This window comes from Sinohyriopsis cumingii, chromosome 14 (genome assembly GCF_028554795.1).
Source record: "Sinohyriopsis cumingii isolate HCF-2022 chromosome 14, ASM2855479v2, whole genome shotgun sequence".
NCBI lineage: Eukaryota > Metazoa > Mollusca > Bivalvia > Unionida > Unionidae > Sinohyriopsis > Sinohyriopsis cumingii.
In genome coordinates this window covers 82,164,295-82,188,582 of record NC_142974.1, presented here as the reverse complement: position 1 = coordinate 82,188,582, position 24,288 = coordinate 82,164,295, and the positions used below count along the sequence as shown (strand labels likewise).

Below are 24,288 nucleotides of genomic sequence, written 5' to 3'. Positions count from 1 at the left end.
GCGATTTATGTGCAACGTACGATATTGTCCCCAGTGTTTATTTAATTCCATCATCGTTTAACAAAACTTCTTTTCTTATCCTCTCTAAATCAACTTTTGTTGACCAAAGACAATACATTTTATAAGCAAGGCAGAACGCAAAATCACATTACCCATCCACGAGTACATTGAAAATATGTAAACAAAAATAGTTAATAAAATTCCAAGGTATGTATAATATTGTAATATATTTTGGAGTATGCGCATTTGTTTACCGCTCTCCATTTTAAGGATTCCTTATATACTTGCTTGAATATGGGAAGTCGGTGCTGGGATTATAGTCTTTAGACCAAAATAATTAGCCAGTTACTAGGGGCAAACGTTACGGAGTGAAGTGTAAGTGAGTTTCAAGATGACATGGTTTACTTTTGGTGAATTCAGGTAAGAGCCGCATGAGTATCCCTGTCACTCAGTAGTCCCTATTCAAATCTAATTGCGTGAATTGATCGTGTGACTCCAGGTGCAGTATTTATGACTGGAGATTGGTAAATTATACAATGGAATCAACAGAAAAGGACTGTTCCGCCGTCGGCGGGCGCCATTTATTGTTGCTGTGGTGATAAATATGTTACAAAGTTACAGGCGAAATGAAGCTAAAAGTCATGATTTAAAAGGCCTAAGGTGGCGTAGTAAAAACGGTTCCCTGTATTAGGTTGTTGAGTTGTATAGTTTCACGGCGTGAAATACTGGCGGTAAGTTACGGAAAGTTAACGAAGAGAAGCTTTGCAGTTGTGACATTGACATACAATTGGGAAGTTGGGATTTGTGGTCATGTATTAATTAGAGTAACATTACTGATAGATTGGACGCGTTGGACTTTCCAGTTTGCAGAAGTAGTTGTACAGGATTCCTTTGAATCGGGGAAACCTATGACTCGTAGCGGGATTCGCGCAAGGGCTTGACATCGCTCGGTCAAGAAACCCATTTGGTTGATACAATATTTCTTGCGTGAGCATAATGCAAATATGTATACTGGCTTGCACTGTTTTCAGCTATGATGTACGATGTTAAGATCTCAGTCGGTCAGGATATTCTTTAACAACGGTATCTTTTATCCTAACACGTCTTTCAATACGGTACCATTTACCCCTTGCAATAAAGTATATCAGTTGGAGGTTGAGGATGAACTAATCGATATTGAATTTCTCTAAGTACTGTTTGGTCAATCTTCGGATCTCATTATCTTGTTATTGCAAAAAATATATATTGGTTATAATCAATTACACCTTTAGTTTTATGATTATTTAGACATTCTATATAAATCCAGCATGGTATCAGTTAATATTTCGACGATATTGTTATATGTGACCAGTACATTTGAACATGTATGATTATAAACAGTAAAATTAGGCATTTAAACTGTAGGAAGAAAAATTCTACTGAAAAATGTTTCATCAGCATAAAAAACTAAGGATTGTCAAATCCGAGACTAGCAATATTTTATAGTACCTATATTTGCTCTTTTCAGGCCAAGTTCTCACGTAATGGCTTGTTTTAGTAGATTGCTTGTTTTTGTGTGGGGTTTTTTTTGTGCTCCCACACAAAATGCGCATGCGCGGAATTTATTTTCCGTTGCCATGACGTATAAAAGTTACCGGCCATGCACCAACATTTTTCTTTATACATCAGATTTGAATAACATGATTAAAAGTAGTTATACTTGAACAAAAAGAACCAAAAAAAACCTATAAAGTGTACAGAAAAAATAATTTAATTTCTCGAAATAAAAGTATACATCACTGTTACTTAGATACGATTTTCCACCTATAGAGGACGCCAGCAGGAAATGACGTACATTTATCCCCACAAGACGAAGTACTGGGGGGGGGGGCCGGCACCAGACAGACCCCCCACCCCACTTTTCCAAAAAATTATAGTGTTTTATGTGTATTTATCCCCCCCCATGTGTTGTATGTTTTATATTATGCAAAAGAATTTAGGTCAAAAAAATTTAATTCTCCTTTTTAACGGGGTATTTCTTTTAAAACCTAGTTTTATCTATAGGGTTGTTTTTCCGAATAGGTTTCCATCTTTCCATCACCTGACTTGAAATCCCTTCCCTATACTCTTGGTTGACCTTGGCTAGAGGTCGCCTATATCCCGTGTGTGCTATACATATATATGCTATAGTTTGTGTATGCTATATTTTGCTTCCATGTTGGGATAGCCTTTATTTTTTCCCAAATCTCCCCAGTAATCTTAGGACCTTATAATCGGATCAAGAAAAGGTTTATTTTTATTTATTTAATATATTTTTGAATTTTGGCTAAGTAACGGTGTATTATAATTTAATTAAGAAAAAAAAAACTTAATGTGTTCTGTGTGCAAATATATTGTGTCATTATTCACATATTGGATTTGTAAATTGAAATCCGCTGTACTCGAGTTGGAGTCCATACACTTTTTTATTTGCTTGTATTTCTCCCACCTAGAGTTAGGCCGTCTCAAATTATTTATTGGATTTCTGCCAAAATCTCTAAAAATGGTTGTTCTTCCCACACACACACACACACACACACATACACACACACAGTGGGGATTTACCGTGCTGTGCGAGAGCTGCACATTTTGAGCAAATAGAATTAGAAGAGAGACTTATTAGATCCTTTGTTTTCGTGTATGTATGTAAAGTTTCCTATATGAGGTGTTTTTCCCGACTCTTTCATAGCCCCATGACGTCATTATCTCGTACTTTTCCCATATAGTTTCTCTGTCCCGATAATTAGGATTTGTGATAGTTTACGTAATATAATTAAAGTCTATTTAATTATTTAATTTTAATTGTAATGGATAATAAAAAGAAACTGAAGCTGTTTAGGAAAATTTATAAGAAATTAAAAGGGTGGCGGCTACAGCAGATTCCAATCCGGGGTGGGGGTATGAGGGCAAGGGTTCACTTTGTGATGGTCCCCTTTAAGGGGAGATTATCCATTGCCCCATCTCCCTCCCCTTCTTTTCACCCTTTGCAGCCCCGTCCCTCCCATTCACAAATCTTCCTAGAAGTTCTTTTTTCTAATTAATTTGAAAGGATTACAAAAAAATTTGCCTATTCATTTTTTTATGTTTATGACTTGGTCACACGCCATCATGGTTTTAGTTATGTTATCTGTTATTTTTCCTATTAAAGTTTTGTTAAAGTTGCCGTCTTGATATAAAACTTGGTTTCTTCTGTATTTTTATTTCTTGGATATCTCCATAATTAATTGTATCCTGTCTTGTTTCCTAAACTCGCACTGTGCCATCGCATGATATTTTGTGAAGTTCGCACATTTGCACATGAGATATTTTACATGTATGCATATGTCGTGTAGATATTTGAATATCAAGCTTTGTATTTTGGAGAGCCGATGTTGGTCACGTACCTCAGAGGTCTGTCCCAATTAACCGAGATATTTCCTCCTCTACTTTATTTTTAATTTTAGAGGTTAAATTTTCCCTTATCCAATTATATGTTTCCTTAGTTTCAATTCCCCAAAGTTCCTCATTTTCCCTATATTTACATAAAAGTTCCTTTATACTTCTAAAGGTCCTTGTTGTTTCTAGTCTTTTTACCAGTTTATTATTTCTGTAGATGTCACTTATGTTTTTCATGCTAAAACCAAACCAGTAAATGTATAAAGCTTCCTAAGGGGTTTTGGGTTGGATATTTACTTCTTTTACATTATAAATTAAATGCTAGAGAGGAGGCCTAACTCGAATCGGGAGAAACACAAATAAATAAAGAAAGAAAGTGCGGACCCTGACTCGAATACAGCCTACCTCATTTTGAAAATAGACTTTAATGTGAGAAACGCCACACCATAGTCAATCACATAAAACAAAAGGTTTTATTTTAATTTCAAATGGTAGTATACCGTTCATCTCGCCGGAATTCTAAATTGCAAATTAATTCAAAAGCAACTAAATTTATACCAGGACAAACAAATAAATTTGAAAAGTCCATAGAAAAATATATATTAAGACAACAGAGACAAATTTGACATAGTATTGCTGTCCCTACACACAGACTATATAGCATACACACACCATAGCATTGATACACATAGCATACACGGAACATAGAAAATTCTTGACAAAGATCACTAAAAATCAAGGATATGAAATCTGAAAATGGGAATAAGACCCATGTTTCAGACTACTACCCTTTAGAAAACACTAGGACTAATTATAAACTAAAAGTTTGATCAAAATTCCTTTTTTAAACTTTAAACAAGCACACACATCTTGGGGTATACAAGAGTACATGAAAACACTTTATTTTTTGTGGGGGGGGGGTCATCTGTCTGGTGCCCCCCCGATACTTTCGTAACTCATACTAGCGAAAGATTATCATTTGCACTCACATTGTATGTTCTTTAAAATAATGATTTCTTTTTTTATTTGCGAGATATCGTCGTATAGTTAACCTGGATACAATATAATCTTGGTCCGTTTGCACCTTGAAACTTATCATGCGTGAATGGCAGGCGCCTTCAAGCAATCTGGTGATATTTTCGTCTCTTTTGCGATATTTTTTTATCTGACATTAGCGATACACACACAGTAAGGATGCATACGCATGCCGGCATCCGCTACATTTACGGAGTTCGTTGATATATTTTGTTCTGTAAATTTCGCATGATGAAAAAAGAAGGAATACATTATAACAATGCAAGGTTAGTTTCTTTTATTTTATTTTCAATCAAGTGTTTGTTTATTGTACCGTGCCGGGGCGGGGTGGGATGTGTGTGTGGGGGGGGGGGGGGGGGGCACAAATTCAACACAAAATTAGTTCCTTTCTTATCTGCATGGAATAATGGAGCAAATATGATTGACGATATTGATTAGTAATAACAAGCTTTCAATTTACGCGCGCACACACGAAGACAACTTGAAAAATAGAAACAAACAATAAAATTAACTGGTAACTTCGCACTTGCTCAAGGCTTTGTAGTTACAATGGGGGGGGGGTCTGTGCTATTATCTGGTTAGGCATGACTATTTCGCAGAAATACAAACAAATCTTTTGAGATGAGCATAAAATACAATTATTTCTTTTCCTCCATACATTTACGATGCTCTCAAAGGACCCACATATTTAGGTAAAAGTATGACCGTTACCAGGCGTTACCGAGTTGAAAATATGCCGAGTAAACTTACGAATTACGCCACGTACAATGTATAAACAACACTTGGCAACTTTTAATGATAAAAGATGGTGTTTTTATTTATTTACTTATTTATTTAGTTATCAGAACTCTTTCAGAATAACAATGTAACTGCCGATTATACAGCTCGCCTCTAAGAAGATTTTCGTAGTTTCCAACTGCCATGCATAAAATAAGTTTATGCCAAAGTGATCGTGACCTACAAAATGTTGGCCATTGTCACAGGGCATAAAATTCATAAAACAATAAAGAACATTCCTTTTTGTTCTACCAAAGCAGCGGAACCATAATGAGTTGATAAAACACAAGGATATTTGTTGTTATTTTGCAAACCATTGCTAATAAAATCAGCTTCAGAAACTATTATTATTGTCCGCCCTAGAGGAAAGATTTTACAAGGTGGAAATCACTGACTGTCAGTATCCCTGGAATGACAACCAGTATGACAACTATGACTAGTTTGTGCATCAGTAAATAATCTTGAGTAGCCACTGCACCTGAAATGCGTGCAGTCCATTCATCGAATACCTCCTATTCATTCATTGTATAATACACATTTTACTTACTAAGAATACCCTATCACAGTATAAATGTTTAGTCATAAATCGGGAAAGTTTACAACTGTATATGCATATTTATTTCTATTTTAACCGTACTGTCATAAAAGTACTTCTGTGGAGGCTAGTGTGTATATGTCATGATGAAAGCTTATGTCATTAATAGTTTTCTTTCTTTGCTCTTTACAAAAAATCAAAATAATAAGACTTTCGTTCATCTTTTGTTAGATTTCATATTTTCTTGAGAATTTTTTTAAAAATGTATCTGGAAAGTAAACATAAAAAATACGATAATTTAAAAAATGAAATTTGGGTCTCCATCTAAAGAATTTATATATTCTTAGTTACTACTCAGTAATTTTTAATTATTCATAAATGATTGTAAGATAAATTAGTTTTACAATGTAAAAGTGCGAGTTTGCTCCATTTACAGAAGGGTTTACTTGCTATTCTCTTTGTATAATTCTCCCAGCTTTAAACTACAGATACAGAACATTACATAAGACAGCGAATTTCAGTCTTAACCTAAAGCTCGAGGCTGGAGAAGAGGTCACTAAATTACCGTTTCCATAGTTACACACTGGTCAGATAGAGCAGTCTCCCGCAGGTATCATTCCCTATAGATGAATTAGAGGCCAAGTAAACTGCCTTCATTTCATGAGCTATACTAGTGTAGTATAGATGAAATAAGTTTTAAATTGCAAAAGTTGTCTCTTTTGTAACCAAAGTGCAAATCAATAAAGAAATATAATGACATGTAAAATTACATGAACAGCAATGAAGGATCTTTTCACGAGAGTCGCAAAAGATTGAAACTATTTAACGAATTTCATAAATTTCATTTTAAATAATCTTAAATGTAAGATTATGTTATGTGTATCACATGACAGAAATGATATTCAATAAAAAGCATAAAAATAGGTTACATAATTGACTTTAAATTACATTCGTCATTACACCTTCAATTCATATGTCGTCATGCCGGCATTTGCTGAGTTATTGGGTGTTATTAAACGTATCATATAGTTACGTATGATACTGGAAAATATCATTTGGGTATATTAATCTTAAGAGGAGCAACATTGGCTCAGTGGTTAGCGTCTCAGACCTGCGACCGAAAGGATGCAGGTTCAACCCCTGCCATCGGATCAAATCCTCGACCTTATTGGAAAATAATGAGATAACAAGTACATTCTACAAAGACATGGAACCTATTACCTCCACTGAAACGTACGAAATGATCATCTAAATTTGCAACAAGTGATCAGGAGAAGTGCGACCTGTTGAACTCGGAAGTTTGATATGTTACACGTTTAAAAAATTATGATAAACAGTTACCGCATTTTGAAGTTAGAAATGAAACTTTTATTTCTGCCATCATTATATATAAACAAGAAATTATAGATGTAGTAACTAGTCTTGACCTAAACAAAACCGCTGGAACCAATCCAATAAGTAATAAACTTGTACAAGTATAGTTGAAGAAATGTATGTTCCATTGCAAATACATTTAAATAAATCACTCCCAGCCAGCGTGTTCCTAACACAGTGCAAGCTAGCGTATGACATACCGATGTATAAGAAAGGAGATAAAACACTACCGTCTAAATGCAGACTAATTGTTGACTTCAGCTAAATTATATACACTATTCATAAGTCCAACCTTAGAATATACTTCTGGAGTCTGGGATAATTGTTCTATTGAAGATTCGGAAAGATCAGAATAAAGGGGGGAAAATCAGATGGAAGATGCACGGATCGTTCCAGATCTATACCCATTAATTCTTCTAGATAGTCTCTTTATGCGGAAACTGCTTGGTTTGCACAACGAATGAAAAGGAAGAGATTATGCATTATGTATTCGATTATAAATACTCAAGTACCTAACTATTTAAACGAACTTCTTCCACAAAGGAGATATGAGGCATCTAATTATCGTCTACGTTACTCTCAAAGTATCACACCAATCTCAACCAAACTTTATATTTTCATACGACCCTTTACCATATACGATTCGTCTTTAGAACTCTCTGCCTGATGATATCCGAAATCCTCCAAATCTTTCTATTTTTAAGAAACGTTTCTCTAATTTAACTAACGTGTCATCACACAAGCAGAAAGACATCTTATTGTAGGTGAGTAGTCACGTCACTTTTCAATGATAAATCTAGACTTAACCAAGAAGTGTATTGAAAGGTAGAGCGAAATAGCTGGGATCTTTGGCATTAGGTAAGGGGCAATAGACAAAGTGTTCAACTTCTTCATTATCATAAGCACATGCACACGTGAAAGAGTTAACTAAATTCACCATGTAAAGGTCGGATTTCAGGAGACTACCTGCTTGTCTAAGTTTAGTATGTAGGATATTAAGGTGACATTTGTCAGTAGCGTAATTTTAGCGTGATGACCCGTTAGTTGAATTAGAAAAACGTTTCTTAAAAACAGAAAGATTTGGAGGATGAGAAACCTATAAACTGATATCAAATGTGTTAACATCGGTGGTTCTTTACAATTGGCATGACTTATTTGGTTATATACAAACCATCAAAAAACGGCAAGGGTAGAAGCGGGTAGCAAAGATATGAAGATCGGTAAGTCGCAAGCAATACCGAGACAAAAAAGGCAACTTTCAAGGTAGCATTTTCACACATTTATATTGACACGGGTCGTTTTAGACTAATGAGAAACCAATAACTGGATATCAAATAGGTCCAAATCTTTGTAGCTTTTTTTACGATTAACATGACATATTTAGCCTTATAGAAAACGATCATGTTGCAAGGATGTAGGCGCACGGACAGAGAAATGAAGATGTACTTAATAAGATACATACACATAATTTTTACTGTTTTATTGCTTAAGTATATGCTTCATATCACTAGTATCAGCATCGAGGTATGTGATACCATCGCAAAACAGCAATACTAGAAGCACGTAACAAGGATATGAAGATTGGTAATGGTAAAGTCGCAAAGGATACTGGGTAAAATATATAAACTTTTCTAGGTTGCATTTTCACACATTTCTGTAGGCATAGATCAATTTAGACTGATGAGAAACCTACCAAATAATACCAGATTTGTCAAAATCTGTGTGTGCTTACGATTGGTATGACTTATTCGACTCTAAGATAAACGTTCGTGTTGTAAAGATCTAGGAGCACTAACATTCAAATGATTATCATCGAATTATATGGTACCATCTCAAAGCGGCAAGTGTAGAGGCACATAGGTAGAATATAGAATATGATGATCCGTTGATGATCCGTAATATCGCAAGCGACACCAAGTAAAAAATATCAACTTTTTTACTTGCATTTTCACACATTTATATATTTCACAGATCAATTTAGACTGATGAGAAACCTATCAATTGATATCAAATTCGTCTAAATCGCGTTTTTAAAAAATTACTAATGTTATAACTTATTTGCCTATATGGAAAACGCTCATTGAGGAAGACATTGAGCGGACATACAGACACACAAAGATGTACTTTATAAGATGCATACACATATTATATATTGTTGTATAGCTTTCCTTATATGTTTGAGATCTATAATATTAAAATTGAAATATATGGTACCGTGGCAAACTGCAATGGTAGAGGCACGTATCAAGGATATGAAGATTGTTAAAGTCGCAACCGATATCGAGTCAAAAATACAAACTATTTTATTTTCATTTTCACACATTTCTGTTGGCACAGATCGATTTAGACTGACGAGAAACCTAACAATTGATATCAAATTTTGCTAAATCGGTGTTTATTACTATTGTAATGACTTATTCACCTGTTTGTTAAACGATCGTATAGAAGATATTAGGAGAAAAGACAGACAAATGAAGACGTACTTAATAAGATACACACACATATTATTTACTGTTGTACAGCTTTAATTATATTCTTCAAATTTATAGTATTAGCATCGAAATATGTGGTACAATCGCAAAACGGCAATGTTAGTTTCACGTACCAAGGATATGAAGATCGGTAATGTCGCACCCGATATTCAGTAAAAAGAACAATCTTTTTTATTTTGCATTTTCACACATGTCTATTGGCAGAGATCGACTTAGAATCATGAGAAACGTATCAATTGATATCAAACTTGTCAACATCGTTGGTTGTTTGCGATTGGTATGACTTATTCGCCTATATGGAAAATATTCGGTTAGGAAGGCACTAAACGCAAGGACGTACAAATGAAGACGTACTTCATAAGACGCATACACATTATTTACCGTTGAACAGCTTTTATTATATGTGTCAGGTTTATAGAATTAGCATCGAAAAAATGTGATACGATCGCAAAACGGGAATGGCAGATGGACGTAGCAAGGATACGATGATCGGTAACGTTGCAAGCGATACTGAGTGAAAAATACCAACTTTTCTATTTTGCATTTTCACCCATTTATATTGGCACAGATCTATTTAGACTGATAAAAATTTATCAACTGATATCAAACGTGTCAAAATCGTTCTTTGCGATTGGTATGACTTATTCGCCCATATGGAAAACTTTCGTATAGGTCAGATGTAGGCACACGGAAAGACAGATAAAGACGTGCTTAATAAGATACATACACATATTTTATAATTATGTACAGCTTTAATTCTATGCTTCAGATCTATAGTATTAGCATGGAAGTATGTGCTACCATCGCAGAACGGGAACGGTATATGAACGTAGCAAGGATATGAAGATCAGTAAAGTCGAACCCAATATTCAGTAAAAAGTACACTTTTTTGTATTCTGCATGTTCACACATGTCTGTTGGCACAGATCGAGTTAGACAGATGAGAAACCTATATATTAATATGAAATTTGTCAAAATCGGTGTTTATTTACTATTGGTATGACTTATTCGTGTATATCGAAACCGTTCGTAGAGGAAGGCATTGGGCGCACGAACATACATTATGAAGACGTACTTAATAAGAAGATACATAAACATATTATTTACTGTTGTACAGCTTTAATTATATGCTTCAAATCTATAGTATTAGCATCCAAGTAGGTGCTACCATCCCTAAACGGGAAGGATGGAAGCATCAAGGATACGAAGATCGGTAAAGTCGCAAGCGACAATGAGTCACAAATAGCAACTTTTTTATTATTCATTTTCACACATTTTTTTAATTATTTTTTTTTTGTTTTTTTTGTTGCACAGATCGATTTAAACTGATGAGAAACCTATAAATTGATATCATATATGTCGAAATCGGTGGTTGTTTACGATTGGTACAACTTATTTACCTATATGGAACATGTTCGTGTAGGAAGGTATTTTGGCGCACGGAAAGACAAATGAAGACGTATTTAATAAGATATATAAACATGTTATGCTGTTGTTTAGTTTTAATTTTATGCTTCAAATCAGTAGTCAGCATCGAAGTATGTTGTAAACTCCCTCTCCCCTTAGTATGCAACTGCAAGCACACTTTGTCAAATGCTAAAAGGCACTAACTTTCTTGAAAATTATAATAATCAAAAAAATTCCGGATTCGTATATTATAACGTTATAATGCGCTTTCATTTTCCGTCAGGTAGGTCTCCAGGTCGAGTTTTTATGAACAACAGGAAACAGCATCGTACATTCTTTGCTAAGCGATCGCTCAGGTGGTGCAGTGTCTGTACAGAGCGTCCGCCTTGGATGCGAGAGGTCGCGGATTCAAACCCCTGCCGAATCATACTAAAGACATAAAAATGGTACTAGCAGCTGCCTCTTTTGGCGCCCATCATTAAGATACTGGTGTGAGGATAATGTGATTGGGTGGGACAAAATGCTGTATGTTTGTGGCATGATGCCACATTGCTAGACATCATTATAAACTGTCACAATGCAGACATGGTAGCGATATGATTGCATTTTTTTTTAAAGCTACGTTACAAATTACACACACACACACACACACATACACACACACACTTTGCTTGGTTATTTGCTATTTGAAGAGATGGAATATTGTTCATATTTCAACCGCTTTTTATTAATGATCATCGATGTGACCAACATATACGATAATAATACTCCCGATGATGATGATTATGGTTGTTGTTCTGATTTCTGTATTACTACTGCTCCATGGGTATATTATATATCGAACTTGAAAGCAGAAGCACTACCAGCAATAAAGCAGCTTTGAAAACAAATCGCACTTAATCGATATCAATATATATTGACATCAAAATGAACGTCAAATGCTCTGTGCAACTGTATTGAAATGAACTATTACATGCTGGTTTTTTTTGGTTTTTTTTTTTTTGACAGTTTTAGACCGAAAAAAGTAGTACTTCAAGGCTCTGTCTATGGTATAAATATGTTCATGTACACTTTTCCATTGTAACTTTAAGTGTATAGACTGCAAATACGATGAAGCACAAATCGAGGACGTCGAGTGTTAGCATTGGAACAATGTTACTACTTCGGTCGAGAAGGATAACGACCTATATATGTATTCCTGCCCACTACCATGTAGGATGTATCAAACTGTATATTACTCAAGCGCTCTTTGTCGAGCGTGCTGGTGTGTGTGTACAAAAAAAAAAGGAATATAATAACTTTAACTGAAATATATACAATTAAATTCAATATAAAAGTGAAGCGGCACCTGGGAGTAAAGCAAAAATGGAAGAAACAAATTTCCGGATCGCTACTATCAACAGCAATGGGATAGACAAAGCGAAAGCAGACAAAGTAGCCAAAGAAACAAACTTTGATGTAATAATGATACAAGAAACACACTATAGAATTAAGCCAGAGTTCAAAATTTTAGTAGAAGACAAACTTAACGCAATAAAGATATGCAACAATTTTGCAAATAATGATATTAGAGTTGGTTGCAACAATAATATTTTTAAAAAGCTGGGAAAGGTTTGAGGAGGGGGGAATTTTTTAAGGGACGGTTGCTACGTGTTAAAATGTTTAATTGGCATATTATAAATGTGTACATGCCAGCTAATAGAAATAAGAAACTAATTTTAAAGAAAACTTATATACCTACCTACAACAATATTCGATGGAAAATCTAATCATAGGGGGAGATTTCAACTGGGTAACTATAAATTAAACCAGTCTAGCAGGATTGATAAATTTTACAGAAATTTTTATGATCCATTAATATATATTAATACTGCAATAACCAACCAAAAGCTATCAGACCATTTCATGCTCACTATTGACCTAAAAATGAAAAAAATAGAAAAATGTGGGCCAGGACTATGGAAACTAAATAATAAGATTTTAAATGACAAAGAATATGTCGAAATAATAATTAAAAAAAGAAATTGAAACCGGCAAAAATGAAGAAAATATTAATATAATAATTGATTGGGATGTTTTAAAAAACAAAATAAAAGGAATAAATATTCAGTACTCAAATAGAGGGCGGAAAAACCCCAGAAAAAAAAGACAAAAACGAACTCAAATTAGAACTAAGCAAAACAACAAACGACGATGGAGAAAGAAAAAAAAAACGATTGACAGACAAAATTAAAATCGTTGAAGAAGGCGAAAATCAGGGGAGAATAATAAGGGCGGGAAAATTTACAGAGATCTACAACGAGGCAAAAAACGTATATAAGCGAGAAGAATTTAGAAAAGGGGGTGATACAATTTTAAACAATATCAAAATAAACAATGTAACCCATACTGTAAAAGAAGATATCCTAAATAATATTTCCAAATATTATAAAGAACTATACACCACACACCACACAGAACATATACTTCAGCACAATCGACGGCTACTTAAAAAATGTTGACTGTGAGATGACATCAGCAGTACATAGAGACCAATGTGATGATGTCATCTCAGATGAAGAAATCACAAAAAGTATATCAACACTCACAAAAGTCACCAGGGAAAGATGGACTCATCGTGGAATTCTACCAAAAGTTCCACGGTGAACTGACGCCGATCTTAAACGCTTTGTATAATAATATAGTTTTAAGTAAAAATAAAATGACTAAATCTATGAGGGAGGGAGTTATCACAATTATATACAAAGGGAAAGGGAATAGAGACGAGATTAAAAACTGGAGGCCTATATCACTTTTAAACACGGACTATAAGATTTTAAGTAGGATTTTAACAAATACAGTAAAGGGTAGGATAAACAAGATAATTAATGTAAATCAAACTTGTGGGGGAGGGATATACAAAACAATATTTTAAACATTAAAACTACAATTAACTACATAAATGAAACTGGTATGATGAGTGCTATGGTACTCTTCGACCAGGAGAAAGCTTTCGACTGATTTGAACAAAACTGTATAAAGAATGTTTTTAAAAAATTTGGTTTCAGACCTAATTTCCAAAATGGACCAAAATCCTACACACTGGGATAATTAAACGGGAAATGCACGAAAGAATTTGAAATACAACGATCAGTGATACAAGGATGTCCACTATCAATGCTAGAATACGTAATGGCAATATAAATCCTACGTCACACGATAAGAAACAACCCAAATATACAAGCAGGGGCGTATTAACCATTAAGCAGACTAAGCACGTGCATAGGACACCAGGGCCAAAGGGGGCACCACAAAGTTGAGAAAAGGGTGAAAAGAAAGAAAGAAAAAAGAATGAAGATTTGTAAAAAAAACTGATACAACTAGTGCAAATTGATCATGATGTTCTGTTTCTTGATCATGGTACACCCTAGGGTTATCTTCTCAGGTGTACGTGGAAAAGAGGGGGGCACCAAGATTTGTCAGTGCTTAGGGCACCAGTGAGCCTTAATCCGCCCCTGATTATACAAGGCATACAAATACCAAACCTAAAAAAGAATAAAAAAATGCTCTAACATGCATATGATTGCAACATCTTTATAAGAGAGGGGAAATGCTATAAGCGTCGGGTTCCAAAATAAACCACAACAAGCACGAAATCTTAAAAATAGTTAACTGGAGGGGCAACCACCCTGGATTATCGCCCCCCCCCCACACACACACACACACTTACTGAGAGACACTGTAAAGGCTCTAGGGGTTTACTTTGGTAATAAAAAAAGAAGCTGTAGAAAATTATGAACATATTATCAATAAAATAAGAGAAAATGTGAAAATCTGGCCATGGCGCCATTACCTATCATGGAGCGGGCCCAAGTGGCCAAGACTTATTTATACTCAAATATTAACTACATAATTAAATCCATAGATATGGATAATACAATTTTAAACAAAACAGACAACGAAATAATAGATTATATATGGAATCATAAAATGCATCATGTAAAAAAAGAGACATTATATAGGGCCAAAAGTAGAGGGGGCTTGGGGTTGCCGAGCCCTCTACTACTATAATTAACTAACATAATCAATAGATTAAAAAAAAAATGCACTCAGACCCGGCTACAGCGTGAGAAGCACCGTACATCTACTGGTTCGGCTTCACCTTGAGAAACCGACCAGAGATATACAAAAATAACAAATTAATATAAAAAAATCGAAGTGCCACGCAAACATATGAGAACTAATTTTAAAATATATAGACACAAAACATTTATGCAAAATTTAATAAGTAAAAGTCACGCTTGGATTAGGGAGGAGATAACCAAAAATATAAAATGTAGAGTAGAGCAGGACAACTGAGAGGGTAAATTGGACAAAAAATTGGAAAAATTGGGGAAAATAAGATCTGTCAAAACACAAAGTATAATTTTTAAATACCTGCACAACACCTGGCTAACAGGCGAAGAAACAATCAAACATCGTATGCTGAGGATAATGCCGAAATGCCCTTTATGTAAAACAGCGAACTTCACCAAACTACATACGATTGTCCAATGTGATAAAACTAAACATAATAGGATAAAGTTAATAATGAAAATTTGCAAAAAATATAAGTATAACAAAAATAACATTTTATTCATAGATTTAGACTACGAAAACAAAATCGTTCTAAAATGTATAGACTATATAGTAACTACGATGATATCCTGTGGACAGGTGATAAAGATTTTTAAATAAGATACGTGGTAAAAATAAGAATATTAACCACAACAAGAACTCAATACGTCTTACGACGAATAGATACTTACCGTCAGGTTGATATAACGCAATTGATGTTGGAATTGGGGGAGAGAGGGGGAGGGAGGAATAGGTATTACAGACCGAAGGGTCGCGTAGCGCAATTGCGAGCTGATGCCATACCCATACCCCCTCCTCGCACCCCACAACAGCCATATTTCAAAGAAAATTTCAAATTCTATTTCAAATATTTCAAAGAAACCCACATAACTTTTTTTTTTAAAAGAGAAAAGGGAAGAAAGGAAAAAATAAAAAAAATAAAAGAATTTTGTAATTTAATTTTTTTTCTTCTTTCTCTGAAAGAAAATTCTAAAGACATATATAGGAAGGGATACAGGGAAAATATAAGGGGGAAGTAAATGGCGATGACATCATGGGGCTAAGTCACAGGGCTCAGTGAAGTGCACAGGCCCATCATGAGTCTTTGAAAACACCCAATGTAGAACATAAACAGACAAAATAAAGACACAAATACATACTGTATAACACTTAGTTTAAAACCCTACTAACTTCTCCCGCACTGCATGGTTGACCACTATAGAATAATGTGGTCTCATAAATACGTTTGGATCTTTCAATAAAGCATAATCAGATAAACTAAATAAAGGAGGCCTAACGCGACCCAGGAAAAACACATAGAGAATAAAGAAGCGTGAACCTTGGATCGAGCGTAACCTACCTATCAACATCTTTAAAGACTATTATGAGGAACGACACATATTATCACTCGAATAATAAAATAGGAAATTATTTTTTTTTAAACAAAATCTAAATAGTACACCATTCCATCGTCAAAATTAGAAAACCATAAAACAAATTAAAAGATACAATATAACATCATAAAGGAAGAAATACAACTGGGAAAGATATTTGATCTATACTTGCTGTCTCAAACATAAAGAAAATATAGCATACACACAATATAACACCATTACATATAGCAAACACTGAGACCTAGGCGACATATAGCAAAGGTTACAAAACATTTCAAGGGAAGGAACTTCGAGCAAGGTGAAGGAAACCAGACTCGGACGAACAACCCTTTAGATAACACTATGGAAACATAAATACCCCATCAAAAATTCTAAAAACTAAATTTTTTACATAAAATTTTGTTTTAATAAAACGTAGAACACATCTGAGGGGGAAATACACAAATATAAAATACTTTTTATTTTTTTTGGGAAATGGGGGCATCTGTCCGTTGCCCCCACCCCACTCCCAAAAAGATGTGTGTGTGTGTGTGTGTGTGTGTGTGTGTGTGTGTGTGTGTGTGTGTGTGTTATTATACCCATTACATTACTTGCAAAATATATACGGTGCTGACATTTTCGGCAAGAGGGAGACCTACCGATATTCTGCATATAATTATTTTAATGTTTTTCAGAGCGAGAGTATTGGGGCCTGATCTGTTCAATATATTTCTCAACTGATACAGCAGGTATAATCAGAGGCGTAGCTGGGGGTGGGGGGGTTGGGGGGGGAAGGGGAGTACATATGTCCCCGGGCGCCAAGGTACAGGGGCGCCAAAATGAGGCTTACAACGTTACATTATAATAAGTAAACAAGGGTAATATTCAAAAATGTGATTAAACGGGGAGGGGGCTGGGGCGCCAATTTTATAGTTCGTCCCCGGGCGCAAAATATCATAGCTACGCCTCTGGGTATAATAGAGACCCCCCCCCCTCCCCGAGTTTGCCACAGAGCGCTCGTGTAATGTACGGTTTAATACAAAATACATGATTGTGGGCAGGAATATACAAATTTTGGTCGATATACGTGATCGTTGATATCTATTCAAACGAGGGCCATGAAATACATTAGCAAATTCCTACAGTATTTTAAGGCAGGCGATTACGAATTATTTAAACCACGTTTTTCATCTGTCTCAGATTTTATAATCATTTTGAAGTGGCTGCTTTATCTCGAGGAAAACGAGCGGTAAGTTATACAAAACAAAATCTTAATAGCAATTTGATCACTTTTGCGTCATTTGACAGTAAGAATAGTAATAAATAGAGGATAATTTCTTTTCCTACGTTAGGCCTAATACCTGGTATGTTTTTTAGTGTGGTACACACACAAAAAACAACCCCAAAACAACACTAACAACATTTTAAAAAACCCACAAAAACGAGTGCCGTGCCGAAGCCACGGGCTAAAATGCTTTATTATCATTCTTTTTTTATTTATAGCATCAATCACAAATTGAAATATATACAGTATTAGCGTTGGAAAAGAAAGTTTTCTTTTTGTTATATTTTTTTTTCTCACCCTAGCGAAACACTTTCTGCAAATGACCTTAATAAAGAAAAATAATAAATTAACCTAAACCACTTTGAATGTCGACCGTATCTTTTATTTACACGGCATCATGCGCGGAAGAAAATACCAACTGAACCGGGATTTCAGACAGCAGATGAATTGAAGTTGATTCATTGAACATCATTAGCAATTGTACAATCAAACAGATGCAACAATGAAAAGTGGAACTATGAAAAATCGAGAATGTTAGATTTGCGAAGGATTTATTCCGAATCATTGTCTGCTAATAGAGAATTCATGTCAGTTGCTGTGTCGGCGATGCCCACACAGCGCGCCGTCCAAATGTGAAGTTGCGTTTTGTTGACAGACATAACACTGTGCCATAATTTATCTGATGGCATGTAAAGAAGCTGCTTAAATTATAGTATTTAAAAGTTTCTTCATTTTGTAAGAGCTCAAGAAATTAATTCTGGTTTGAAAGACAAGATGACGGTAAAACTCAGAAGACGTAGCTGTACAGTACCGTTGGTGTTGGAGACATCATAATAAAGGTAACTGCGTTAACTTCGCTTTTTGTTTGGTAATTTGTTGGATATTATCTTTTGCTGATCTTCTTTGAGCTTGGAGTAAATTTTACATTCTGAACATTTTTATTTGCACTTATCTGCTTAATATGTATTGCTGGGATATCATATAGAATATGAAGTCAGTATAATGGTACTATATTTTACATATTTGAATGATAAAAGACTGGTAAATGATATAATGATAAACTACAAAATAAATAATTTGCCCATTATCCCAAATATGTTAATTAAAACAAACATTGAATGTAAATTCAGATATAATGAGCAGTTGTAAGAAGTAAGAAATAACATTTTATCCATTGAACCTGTTATGTGTTATCATCATCAGTTTTAAAATAAACACATGGAGACAAGTTTGCTTAAATTCTAAAATTAACACACACACACACACACACACACACACACACATATGGTATTTTAATCTAATACAGAAATGGTGACATTGATATATGCAGACCAATAGTTTTTTTTCTTCTACAGATATAAATTAAAAAGCCTAATTCTGAGAGTTTCACCTACAACATTCATGATGGGAAAGGGCCACTAATTAAGAGCTGACATATGTGGAAGAAAAATACCATCCATGTTGAAAAGGGCTAGAGGTAATGTGAGAAAACATAATTTATCAATCTTATTTAACATATTGTTGATATTTTATCTCAACTGGTCAAAAGGCTAAGTGGGTTTATGTAATGGTCCAGAGTGTGTTATTTATTTCACATCCCCTTCTGTCTTTCAACAGTAAGAAATTAGCTACTTTGGAGTCCATAGTTCTGATCAATTTGTTTATATAAAACTTGGTTTTGGGCTTAAATCAACATCTTGGATAAATCTAATAATGAGCAAAATCCAAGTATATACATGTGATCATGTATAAGATTAGTTGAGTTTTTTAACCAGCCTAAAAGCCATACTTCCACAATATAGGCTAAAATCATTAAGTTGTCCTTGAAGTTTAATGAGTGTTAACCATTAATAATAATAAGGTGATCTTTCATCTGAGTATGTTACCACCGCATGCAATATTTATACATGTAGTGCAGTTTTTACTAAACTTAGAATACATGCTTATATAAATGAGATCTAGATTGAAGAAGTGAAGATGCATACAGATACATGAGGTTATAACCACTACTGCTGATTCAAGTTTGATCATGCTTGGCCATTTTGCTTATATAGTCAAGTTTCACAATGATGCTTATTATGAGTGTGATAAAGGTATGGTAGTGAAGTGACCTTGCATCTGATTGGCAGAGTTTCTTATGATTTGCACAAAAGTGTTTATGATCCAATTTAGATCTGACTTGTTTAATTATTTGCTTGTATGTCTGAGGCTATAAGCAAAATCTATGCATATAATGTGGTGGTTCTACATCTCACTAGCCATTCTTGCTACTGCTCTTAAAACTATTTCTCATTAATTTTATCAGACTTGGTGAATAGATTTATCTCATCAAGATATAGCAAAAGAGCAATTTTGTAAAAAATATATTCATTCATATTAAACTCAAATTCTGCATCTGATTGGTTGACCTTGCAAATACTATAAGGACTCTATTTCTGACAAAAAGATTATTTTGATCTAATGTAGCAGAAATGCTTATATGATCAAAACATTGAACATATTTGATGACAAATAAGAAATAGTTTTTCATGCAAATTTGATAAACATTGATAAATCGGTTCATATCATTAAAAGCTTGGAAGAGTTTGATTACATGCGAGACCATCACATATTAATCATTCTTTATTTAGAGAATTATTTTTGTCAGGATTTAGTAAAATATGTAAAATCAATATGGACTGGTTTTGTTATGTACAGCAACACTAGTTGTTTACTGAGTACAGAGGGAATTGGAGTAAGGCAAGGGTACATTGCAGTAGGTAACCTGGTTGACTTGATAACAGGATTTTAACACAAACATTTTTATCAGGAGTCTAGCATACTAACCATTGATTCACTGCAGATCCTGCCCCCATTAGTTACCTTTTAATACATAAAGCATTTGGGTTTTTTATGTCACAAATCCCATAGGGATTAAAATTAACATCATAGGTCTCACTGGATAGTTTCGTATTTTGACATCCCTCTAATTTTTAAGGTAGAAGGCATGAACCTAATTATCACAAGCCTAGCATTTATAAATTTACACATAAGCTAAATCTATAATGTGGTTCAGATTTACTTTGAGTTAGGCATGGAAATAGGTTGGCTTGTTGGTGACTGCCTGTCACAGTTAGATGAGCATTGGAGATCATATGCGTAACTTAGTCTGCAAATGAGCTGCCGACTTTTATTTGTGTCTGCTACAGAGGTAAATATAAAAAAATCTTGATGGTAGAGGGGTGATGAAAAGTATGCTAATTTGTTATAGTACTAGTGAACTTTATTCATGCATAAGGCACATACTGATTCTTTTAGTTGCCTTGTCACAGAAAAATATTGAAAATAGCTATTTCTAGTAAAAAATGAATGTAAAATGTACCTGCATCCTTTGACCCTACCAGAACCAAACTAAAAGCTCAAATTTGTGCAGCTGCTTTTGCTCATCACAAACATAATTGGGAGTATAACTGCTAACCCTACCCTCTAGCACACATTTAAGATCTTTAGAGTTTTTAAATACAGCCAGGAATTACATCACAATTAATACTTCCAGTTCAGTACCCACGAATGTAGTTCTAGTTTATTTTTAGAACATTTTTTCCTCTCTCATTTTGGTGATGATAGAAGAGTTTTATTTATGCATTTTTGGTAGGGATTTAAAGGTAACTGTTTATTCTTGATAATATGAGCTCAGGGTGTTGTTGTCTGTATGTATTTTGGCGACAGTGCACAGTGAGTAATAAGGCCTTGGTGATGATCGGAAGTGAAATACGTGTTCTGGTTACATGCTGTTATGTTGACAGTCAATGATCTAAAAAAAGAGCAGGTCAACCTTTGACAAGAACTTCACCGTGAAGTCATCTTTGAAGGTATTTTAGATTAACATATGATTTGCATTGATTGTCACACAGTGGAAAGGTCAGTACTGAGAAACAAATGTAGAGAACATATAGTAAAATTAATTGTGTACTATGTCCTGTCAGGGTAGTATTGGAGCAAAGTTTAAATTGGTATGAAATCTTTAGTATTAATGATAGACACATGAAATTTTAATATGTCATGTATATTGACTTTTAAAATATAAAAATGAAATTAAAAGTAAAAAATTAATTTTTATTTTAAAAATTTTAATAAAATTTTAAAAAAATTAAAAAAAATAATTAAAAAACCCCTAAAATGCACATATATAATATTTTTGGGAATCATATTAAATGTTATCAGCATGTATGTATTCCTACACCATATAAAAGCTCCAATGTTGGATTTTTGTCACATTTTGTCAGAGAAAATATCTTTGTAGTCAAAATGAGACCTTCATTAAAAATACATGAAGACAAAATTATAATTTGTATTGGCCATTCATACTATTTATTAGGGGTCCAATCAGTTAATTTATGTGTTTACGATGGGGTCACTTCCTGAGTAACAAACATCTGCTTGTATAGCCTTCAGTAATTCTTTATAAACATAGTTATAAGGTATTTAGTGAGAGGACAGCGATGAAAACTTTATACTAGAACCTACTCAAGTTCTGTACTAAATCATTTTAAGCTGTCTGAGAATGAAATACAGGTCAAAGGGATAAAATATGCTTCTCCCAGGTATATTTACCCTTGGATGTAAGAAAAAAGCAAAATGATATAAGTTGAATACAAAATGCATTCCATTTCATTGTTCAGTTAGGTTAAGATATTATTGGTGTAGTGCGGCATTGTGGCCTATATGATGTTATGGGAATTCTAATGATCCATCTTGCTTTATGCATTATTAATTACTAATACTATTGTTAACTGACACTCTAAAGATTACATAAGAAGCATTCAAACAAATTATTTGAATTTAACTTTGTACATGGTTACATATCCCACATGTACAAATATCCATCCATTTTAGAATGTTTGGGATCAAAAGTTCACATTCAGTACATCATATAGGCTGACATTGTACCTATAGTGAACCTGTAAAGCACATTTATGGCTATGTGCACTGAAAATATCCCAAAATGTTATTTTCATCATGAATATGCCTATGTATGGTAACATATTTCAATTTAGTACTTTGACAGAGTGCGGTATTGAAACATCAGCTGATATCTGATTCCACTCAATCAATGAGCTTAATAATTGGTAACCAACACTCTTCAAAATACCATATAAATGTTCAAATAGATCATTTGAATTATGTTTGCACATTTGATCTTAACAAGTACATTGTATATGTCCCACATATGCAAATTTCCATCCTTGTTTACAAGTTTTGGGGATGAGAATTTCACATTTAGCTGATGATATAGGATTTATTGGTGCTTATAGTTGATTTGTATGACCACATTTGGCTGTATTCACTTGCAATATCCAAAATTGTTATTTCCCTCATGAATAAGAATGCTTATAGTAACACATTCTAATTTAGTACATTGTCACTTGACTTTCCTGTATACTGGTATGTAATAATGTTTACACCAATGATCAAACCTCACCACCCCAACATTGCCTTAAACTTTATGATACATAGTCTACCTGATTAGTTATTTAACTTGTAAATGGCTAAATGTGCTTCTAGAAACCTCATATACTTTTAGGATGAATTTAACACTTTAATACATGGCCATTGCTTCACATTTCTGAGTGTCACTCTGTCAAGTTTAATATTTTCCCCCATGCTTGCAACCTTAATGTTAATTTGAAATCACCATATCTAACACATTTTGATTTCATTTACATAGATCTTACTGTTTTCTAGAATTAAGTGAAACATATTGTATCTTTTCAGGTCTAGCCTGGTATCTGGAACAAAGTGTTAGAGTTGGATCAGCTTGGAAGCTCTCCTGAGTAGTCTGGTGGTAATAGCATGGTTTCATAAGGGCATGTGCAGTGTACTGCCATAAGTGACCAAGATTAGTTCATATCACCACCCTGATATATGGCACCTCAAAGACATGGCTTAGGTTTTCATGAGAGAGATCAGCACCATTTTTCAGTAAGGTAGAACCTCCCTAGAAACTATTTTCCTATCCCATTGCCACCTTTTGTTGTTATCGACATTGAAATGGAATGCATTTTTGCTATAAAACAAGGTAGTGGTCCCATTAGAACTTTAAATCTGAATGTGCTATTAGTTATGGAAACAACTGCCTAAGTACCTGACACAATAAATGTGGAACATAGCACCTGTCAGTGTTTCTTTAGTGTGTACACCTATGTGCATCTGGACAGGCATATTGCGGTTTGCTGCCAAAATCACTATGAGCTATGATGCTTCACTACCCCTGGGGAAAATGTTATCAGTTATACAGACCCAAACTACCATTTGTTTTAAATATCATTCATTAGTCAACTTTTCTGTCTAAAATTTGTCAAACTGTGTTTTAAAACTTGTATGAAAATTTAAGTTTTCAATAAAATTTAGTTTTTAAAATTTAAATGTTTATTTAATTTACCATTAAAACTGAATTTATCAACATTTGTAACTTTCAAAAAAATATTTTCAGACAGGGCTTATCTTGTATCACAATTAGATTTTTACAGCATTGAAAAATTC

The 24,288-nt window shown here is 34.1% G+C and overlaps 1 long non-coding RNA gene across 4 annotated transcripts in view; it reads left to right on the top strand.

Moving 5' to 3' along the window:
- Positions 1–24,288, top strand: part of LOC149784237 (uncharacterized) — a 210,704-nt gene that overhangs the window by 184,254 nt on the left and 2,162 nt on the right. For 3 of the 4 annotated variants that reach the window (XR_016413815.1, XR_016413813.1, XR_016413810.1), the window contains exon 5: positions 23,521–23,732. This is a non-coding gene — a long non-coding RNA (uncharacterized LOC149784237). The remainder of the gene's footprint in view (positions 1–23,520; positions 23,733–24,288) is intronic. The other variant, XR_016413811.1, reaches the window with a different exon arrangement.